The sequence below is a fragment of the Hemicordylus capensis genome, chromosome 3 (genome assembly GCF_027244095.1).
Source record: "Hemicordylus capensis ecotype Gifberg chromosome 3, rHemCap1.1.pri, whole genome shotgun sequence".
NCBI lineage: Eukaryota > Metazoa > Chordata > Lepidosauria > Squamata > Cordylidae > Hemicordylus > Hemicordylus capensis.
The window spans coordinates 13,505,576-13,514,362 of record NC_069659.1 but is presented as its reverse complement, the minus strand read 5'-3'; the positions used below and the strand labels follow the sequence as shown (position 1 = coordinate 13,514,362).

Here is an 8,787-nt window from a genome sequence, read left to right as displayed (position 1 = left end):
CAACCGTTGCGTCATGTGAAATTGTTCGACCGGGGGGGAGGCGGGCCTTTAGGAAGGGCCTTTTGTTCGCTGGCCGCGCCGCCATTGGCTCGCTCCGGCCCTGGCTGGCATACTGATTGGACAGCCCGGCCTCGGCTCCGCCTGCTTCCCCACGCCTCGCTTCCGATTGGGCCCGCTTTCCACAGCTCTTTCCTGGATTGAGTGAGAAACTACTGAGCTGCGACTGGCTGGTGCGGCACACAGGCTACTTGATTCGTGGCAAGACGTTAAGTCCCGCCTCGGTCATTTCTTTTGATCTTGGTTGGACTTTCCGACATAATCCCGCCTCCCTTGAGCAGTGTGACGTCGGGGATGGCTCGCTTTCTTCCCACTTACCCCTCCCCCTCCTCCTGCGAAGCCTGGGCAAAGGCTTCTCAGAAGGCCTGGTTTTCTATTGGTCTGTTCATTTGGTCGGCTGTTGCTATGGCAATGCAGGCCCTTTGAGGCCTACCTTAAAGTTAGAAACCCGAGCAGCAGGTTTGCTGCACACCATATAACTTTCCACACTGTAAGGAAGTAAACTACCTAAAAACCACTCCCCACCTCAGTAAGATCCACACGCTGGCCTAGTGATCTCTCCTGCGGTTCTGCTAATACAATTTTTAACCCAGCCCTTCACCTTTGAAAAGAAATGCACATTTAAAATAAACAACGCCTTGCATGACCTTTATTCGGTTTTTATCTAAATTTTAGGAAAAAAATAAATATGACTCAGTATTAATACTGATCCACACAGATAATTCCTCATCTTTCTGCAGGCGAACTTCCCAAGGAAGATCAGCCTAACTAATGCAAAATGTATGGGAAACGTATTTTAAACCTGTTTTATCTGAAAAGCCATTTTAAACAGCTTATTTTATTTTATTTTTTAAAGCCTTTCCATAGATTTCACATTAGCTCTGATGACCCTCCCTGGGAACTTAGTTTGCAGAAAAGTAAGAAATTATCTCAATTGAGATTTGCTACCATGTGCCATCAGTACCATGCCATAGATCTGTATTCTTACAGCATAAGAATAAATAAATAAATAATAAAAAATAAATAAATATTGATCTACAAATTAGATTTATTTTCAATGCTCTCAGCTTCTTGTTGCTTTCATGTGGTAATCTGATACCCCCCTTGAAAATAAAATCGTGCTTATTTTCCCCTAAGGACAGACAATTCTGCTTCTGAGGCATCTCATGTGACGAAACCTCCAGAGATACATCCAATCCGACTTGCCAACCTTTATTTAAAATTAAACCAAAACAAACTCTAATGACCTTTCCAAGACACACAGAAGAGTCACTTGGGATCCATTTTGAACTTGTACATACAACCTTGTTATGTGGCTTGTGGCCTGTGGATAAAAGGCATATTTGTTCTATTGCTCCAATACATGTTCAGAAAGATGAACAATATTTTACTATGTTTTAGATTTTCACACAGAGAGAGAGAGAGAGTTTTAGATGACAGTGAAGGTGCTTAACATTTTAACTTGCACCGCATGGTTCACCTTAACTTCTATACATAAGTTTAGAAAACGTAAGTTTGGGGCGGTATAAAAATATGTTAAGTAGATAGATACTTTATTTTCAGCCGATGGCCGAAACAAAACAACACAAACAATAAACATTATTTCAGCATTCAACATTAACTCAGCCATTAATTTTAGCATCAATCAATGAACTACAAATTCTAATTGCAATGTAACAAAATTTTGCTACAACATGAGAGTTGCAGAGTGCATTATCTTCTAGTAAAAACTTCACCAGCAAATCATCCGATTGACTTTCAAACCTAGAAAGAAGCAGCACAATTAAATGATATCTAATATTACTATAGAATCTACTGTTAAGTACATAAATAAATAAAATAAAATATACCATGTAAGCAGTCTCATATATTATGCTACCTTTACAAATTTGGCTCCATGCACCCACACTTTGCTTTGGTTTTTTAGCTCTTTTAGGCCTAGGGAGGGATATGCCATAGAGGTTATTCAACAGGTGCAGCTTCTCCATTCATTCAATAGTGATGCATCTGATTAATTGCTGCCTGGTGTGTTGTGACCTTATTTATAAAACATGGAGGGCATACGCATGAGCAGCCCTACCTGGGCTGGTGCAGCCCTATAGGGGAAGGGCGGCTGCTTGTGTGAAGTTCTGGAACTGGGCCCAATCCTGGCTGTTTTTGCTCTGGGACTGGGCCCAATCCTTTTTCTACCAAGGCTTACTGAGGTAGAAGGGTGCGAGCCGTCTGCAGCCTGGGTGTTCATAGAGCTAGGTGGCTAGAGCGTCCAGTAGCAGGGAAATCCCCCAATCCACTGTGCTCCTCACGCGGTGCACTGAGGGATGCGGGAGGTCTCACCCCACCCCCCGCCTGCCCCTTCGCTGCTCCTGAAGCCATTGTGCCCCGGTCGTGTGGGCACGTGGTGCTGGGGAGCCTGGGAGTGGCACTGGTTGTGTGGGGGAAGGCAAGAAGGCTCTTCCCTCCAACCCTCCCCAAGCCAGGTAAGTTCTGGTCATGAGAACGACCTTGAGATTTGCTACCATCTGCCATCGAGACCATGCAATAGACCTGTATTCTTACAGCATCAGCTGTGGTCCTCAAATAACCTGTACTATATTCTAAAGACAATTTCAGCTCTGGAAAATTGTCCAGTTTGACACCAATTGTTCAGACTACAGACATAAGTGTTATTAGCTGTTGGACAAATGGCAGAGAGCTGGATGAAATCTTTGATTCACCCAAATATTTAAAATAAATTTATTTCAAACCTAATATCATATATGAATAGCACATCTGCAGATGGAAGAGATTCCATTGTCATTACTGCTATCTTGCCCATTAATCTGTGGAACTGAGTGACACTGGATACAGTAATGGCATATCTTTTGATTGAGTAACAAAGCAAAAGGATTATCTTTTGATGGAGATCAAAGCAAACTGTGGTGGCTTCTCTGACTGAAAGTGGAGGGACAGAAGGGAACACTGAACAACAAGAGGAGTAGCAACCAGATACCTCCCATTGAGAGCTAAACAAAATAAGGAGAGAACTTACCCAAGCTAGGTAAACTCTGGTCATGAGAACGACCTTGTGATCTGCTGCCATGTGCCATCAGTACCATGCAAGTACACATTTTCAAGTCCGTCACCAAAGTGCCCTGAATTTTTGGTAGTTGGGGGGATGTAATGTGTTTGTATATACTGAGGCAACACACTCCCCATCTTCTTGGTTTTGCATTGGCAGGGAACAAGATATTAAGATCATCACCCTAGAGATGTACATATCAGGCGGTATAAAAATATAATAGATAGATAGATAGATGTCATAATTAATGTGTCATTAAGTTCATCAGAAGGGGTCCATCTTTGGGTGCCACCAGTTCATCCGGTGACGACCTTGGATCGGGCCTTCTCAGTTGTCACCCCTAGGTTGTGGATCGTGCTCCCCATGGATATAAGAGGAATATCTTCCTTGGAGGCCTTCAGGGGAGCCTTAAAGACCCATCTTTTTAGCCTGGCTTTTAATGATATCTAGTTTTAATTGTAATGTTAGCCTGGTTTAAATGTTTATTTTAAAAAATTTAATTGTTCTATTATGTGTTTCTGATTTGAATGTTAACTGCCCTGAGCCATTTTAGAAAGGGTGGCGTATAAATTGAATAAATAAATAAAAATGCATAAATAAGGCATGAAATTAAACTCAGGGCATGAAGCCAAGAACAGATGCAACCTGCCAATCCTTCTTTCAGGCGGAGGGCCAAGAAAGCTCATGGGCTGGCATCAGTCTGAAGGGGAGATGGGAGAAAATCCACTGGAGGAGTGACAGATGAAGCTGTTGTGCCGGTTGAATTTCTGCCTTGAGGTTTATTATAGTAGGTGGCAATTTAGGGAAGCAGTGTGCATATTTATTTAGGCGTTAGCCCCTTTTAAACTCAACGGCTGACATCCTGACTAACCATATGCTTGTGGAAGGACGATGCACTAGGGCAAAGCTGTGGCAGCAAGCATGAATTGTCTCCTTTGCTAAGCAGGGCCTGCTCTGGTTTGCATTTGAATGGGAGACACATGTGTGAGCACTGTAAGATATTCCCCTTAGGGAATGGGGCCGCTCTGGTAAGAACACCTGGCTTGCATGCAGAAAGTTCCAAGTTCCCTCGCTGGCATCTCCAAGACTGGGCTGAGAGAGGCTCCTTCCTGCAACTTGGAGAAGCCGCTGCCAACCTGGGTAGACAATACTGAGCTAGTTGGACCAATGGTCTGACTCAGTATAAGGCAGCTTCCTATGTTCCTATGTTAACCAGCAGCACTACTACTACTGCTAGGAATATTTATATACTGCTTTTCAACCATTCTCAAAGTAGTTTATGTTAAATAATGAATAATCTGATGGTCCCCTGTCCCAAAGCAAGCCTTTGCTTTAAAGGAAACTTTGTGCAAGAGTGCTATAATGCAGGAGTGCAATTCTGCAAATTTAGCACAACAATGAAAACCTTTTGTGCAGATATGCAAACTTTCTGCGCTAACACAACTTTGCTTGTCATGAATGTTTTTTTTTTATGCCAGTGGAACTTACTTCTGCGTAAACATGCATTGGCTTTCACTGTTCATGGGATACCACAGTGGTATAGCCCATTATTTCACAACCCACAGGTATCTTCATCCCATGCCATTGTACCTGTGTAGATCCTCACTCGTTCTTTTGCACATAGCAATTAATTGTGGCTGTGCAATAAAGATGACTGGTTGGGTGAGCTCTAACTAGGCGGGTTTCTAGGTTGTTACGGAAACTGTCTCTATAAATCCAGTCACTCCGGCTTCACTGACATCACTCATGCTTTCAGCACAGACCGGGCCATAAATAATTCACATCTTCTCAGCCCTGCGATCTTTGCGCTGAGGTTAAAAGCTTAAAGGAAAACAAGTGTGATTAGATTAGCTGTTCTACACAAGACATGCCACATTCGAAAGTCTGCTTTCAATTTTATTTTATTTTTAAGCTTGATGCATTTTTGAGAGATTACAACTTCTGGTTGGGCTTGTTTCAGTGTATCATCGCCTTTTTGTTGCTTTAAATGCACAAATTATATATATATATATATATATATATATATATATATATATATATATATATATTTTTTAAGCCTGATCCATCTGGAGCTCTTCCTAATTTTTTTTGTAACCAAATATTAACTTTCAGTGCATTTGCGCATAGGAACATTTGTTTATTGGAATGCTTGTGATCTTGGGGTATTTTTCACGAGGGACACTAAGAAAATGCTTGCTAGCCTCTCATACATTGTTTAGATGCACGTGTGCATTATTGTTATGCTGTCCTGGATGTGCAGGAAGGAATTAAGTGTTTTAATTAAGTGCAGGCCTTATAGGAAGATGGATTTATATTCACATGTTCAGGATCTCTTGTCTGTAAACAAACATGCACTTACTGAAGTATATAACTGATGTTCCATGATTAGCACAGAAGCATGGTGTGTGTGTGTGTGTGTGTGAGAGAGAGAGAGAGAGAGAATTCGGTTGGCTGGTGAACTGTTCACCATTTAATCCTTTCTCCTGCACCATTCTCCTGTTCAGAACATGAACCGACACACAAACACACTTGGATCCACCAAGGGGGGAAAATGCAGAAACTTGCATCAAACTTTTTATTTTTTCTTCCAGGCAGCAAATAATATGTGGAGGGGAGTGAGGTCAAGAAAATGATGCAAAGGGGGAAATCCCTACTTCTGTGCTGCTTCCCTGATCCTACAACCTCCTACAACCGTATTTGGTTTTGTTCATAAAAATTACAGATCGGGATATTGACCCTTTGTTTGTTTGTTTGTTTGTTTATTATCCCGCTCTTCCTCCGAGGAGCCCAGAGCAGTGTACATGGTTATCTTTATGCTTGCAATAACCCTGTGAGGTAGGTTAAGCTGAGAGATACATGACTAGTCCAGCGTCATGGATCGCCTGGTATAACGCATTCTTTGTCTTGCAGGTCCCAGGCTAATACTTGAAGGGGTTAATCCAAAGCGGGGTGATGCAGATTGTAGCCAAATTCAGCTGGGGGGCCAAAGTTCTGCAGCCCTGCTGTGGAGGAACGAGGCCTAGACCTTGAAAATGAAAGGCTTTAAAGGATACATGGGTTTTGAGGGGAAAGGGAGAGAGGTGATGCCATGAAGGTGTTTTGGGAAGAGAATTCTGCATTATACCTACCCTCTGTTTCCTGTCCTTCAACCAGTGACCAATACACACATGAACCTGTCCCCTTAACGCATGACTGCTAGGTTTTCTGAAAAGTATTTGATGAGGAACTTTGTTGAATGCTTTTTGATAGTCCAGGCATACTATGTCAACTGGATTACCTTGATCCACACACCTGTTGACATTCTCAAAGAACTCCAAAAGGTTAGTGAGACAAGATTTGCCTTTGCAGAAGCCATGCTGGTTCTCCTTCAGTAGGGTCTTTTCTTCCCAATGCTTAACAATTTTGTCCTTGAGAATGCTTCCTATCAATTTGCCTGCAACAGACATTAAGATAAATAGCCTGTAATTTCCCGGATTCCCCCTGTCCTGGATCCCTTTTTGAAAATCAGAGTTACATTGGCTACTTTCCAGTCCTCCGATACGGAGCCTGATTGTAGGGATAAGTTACATATTTTTGTAAGGAGGTTGGAAATGTCACATTGAGTTCTTTAAGGACTCTTGGGTGGATGCCATTTAGCCCTGGCAATTTGTTAATTTTTAGCCTACTTTCCAGTAGGCTTATGAGATAACCTGGCATTCTGTACGTGTCCATGTGTCCATCCGTGTGTTCCCCGCATCAAGCTAATTTGTGGACTGTCTAACTAATTTAAACCAAATTAGGTACAGTTGCAGTGAGTGGCATATAGGGACACCTCAATGGCATAGTTTGTGATGATGCCATCCACCCCAATCCAAGATGGTGGATGCATAAACTTTTGAGGCACAAGTGGGCTAAGTTGTGAACCGCTTAACTTATTTGAACCAAATTTGCTACAGCTGTAGAGACACATAGGGCTGCCCTAATGGCATGGTGTGTGATGATGTCATCTACACCAATTCAAGATGGCGGCCACGTGAACATCTGAGGCACAAGCAAGCTAATTTGTGGACTACCTAACCTATTTGAACCAAATTGGGTACAGTTGCAGTGAGTGACACACACGGACACCTCCATGGCATAGTTGCCGTAGTTGCATATATGATGATGTCATATATGCCGATTCAAGATGGTGGATGCCTAAACCTTTGAGGCGCAAGTGGGCTAACTTAACCGATTTGAACCAAATTTTCTGCAGCTCTAGGGACACATAGGGACACCTCAATGGCGAAGACTGTGATGATGTCATCCACTCCAATTCAAGATGGTGGACAAGTAAACTTTTGAGGTGCAGGTGTAGTAACTTGTGGACAGTCTAAGCAATTTGAACCAAATGTGCTACAGCTGAATGGACACATAGGGATCCCCCAATGGTATAGTTTGTGATGATGTTACCCACCCCAATCCAATATGGTGGATGCACAAACATTTGAGGTGCAAGTGCACTAACTTGAGGACTGTCTGACTGATTTGAACCAAATTTGGAACAGCTGTAGTGAGTGACACACAGACACACCTCAATGGTGCAGTTTGTAATGATGACATCCACCCTGATCCAAGATGGCGGACACATGAACATTTGAGGCACAAGAGATCTAACTTGTGGACCTCAGTTTGCACCAAATTTTGTCCAGATGTAGAAACAATGAAAGGAAAGAAGGCTGATTAGTTCTTACTAGAAAAACTTGTTAATTTTCAGTTTAGAATGTCGTCTCTCACCACCTCTTTCAGTTCTTTAGCCTATGTCCCTGAGAAGCTCAGTTCAGGCACAGGTATACGCTCAGTCTCCTCTGCTGTGAAGACAGATGGAAATATCTCATTTAGCTTCTCTGCAATATCCATATCCTCCTTAATAATCCCTTTTACTCCCTCATCACCTAACAGTCCAACCACCTCCCTGGCTGGTTTCTGGCTTCTGATGTACTTAAATAAGTTTTTGTTATTCCCCTTGCTGCTTTTAGCGAAATGTTCCTCAGATTTTCTTTTCGCCTCCCGATGGCACACTTTACCTTTATTGTCTCCTTGCACTTCTTTTGCCAGAGTTTATGTTCCTTCCTGTTCTCTTCATTTGGGCAAGCCTTCCAGTTTCAGAAGGAAGTCTTCTTCCCCTTTATAACTTCCTTGACTTTATTTATTTATTTATTTATTTATTACATTTATATCCCGCTCTTCCTCTAAGGAGCCAGAGAAGTGACTGGCCCAGAGTCACCCAGCTAGTATCATGGCTGAATGGGGATTTGAACTCGGGTCTCTCCGGTCCTAGTCCAGCACTCTAACCACTACACCACGCTGGCTCCCTCTTTACTTGTTAGCCATGCTGGCATCCTCCCAGACTAGGCAGTACCTTTCCTCCTTCCACGACGAACTGTTCTAGGGCACAGTCATTTGGCGTGTCTAGAAATCTGGCCTCTTTGTCATTACCTGACTGTGAATTTACCCAGTCTATGTGTGGGTTGAAGTCACCCATTATTACATCTTTTTCTCTCTTTGATGTCTCCCTGATTTCCTTCTGCAACTCCCAGTCACGATCAGCGTTTTGATCCGGACTTCCGGAGGGTGATAGCACATCCCTAGTAGCACATTTCCTTTCAGGCCTTGTATTGTCACCCACAGAGTTTCTGTGGACTCCAGTCTTC

General features: G+C 42.8%; 1 long non-coding RNA gene across 1 annotated transcript; it reads left to right on the top strand.

Annotated features, from left to right (window-relative positions):
• Positions 1-1,755: 1,755 nt before the first annotated feature.
• On the top strand, positions 1,756-5,850 carry LOC128352286 (uncharacterized). Its single transcript, XR_008320301.1, has 3 exons — positions 1,756-2,534; positions 3,780-3,902; positions 5,707-5,850. It is a non-coding gene; the product is annotated as an uncharacterized LOC128352286 (long non-coding RNA).
• Positions 5,851-8,787: the final 2,937 nt, after the last annotated feature.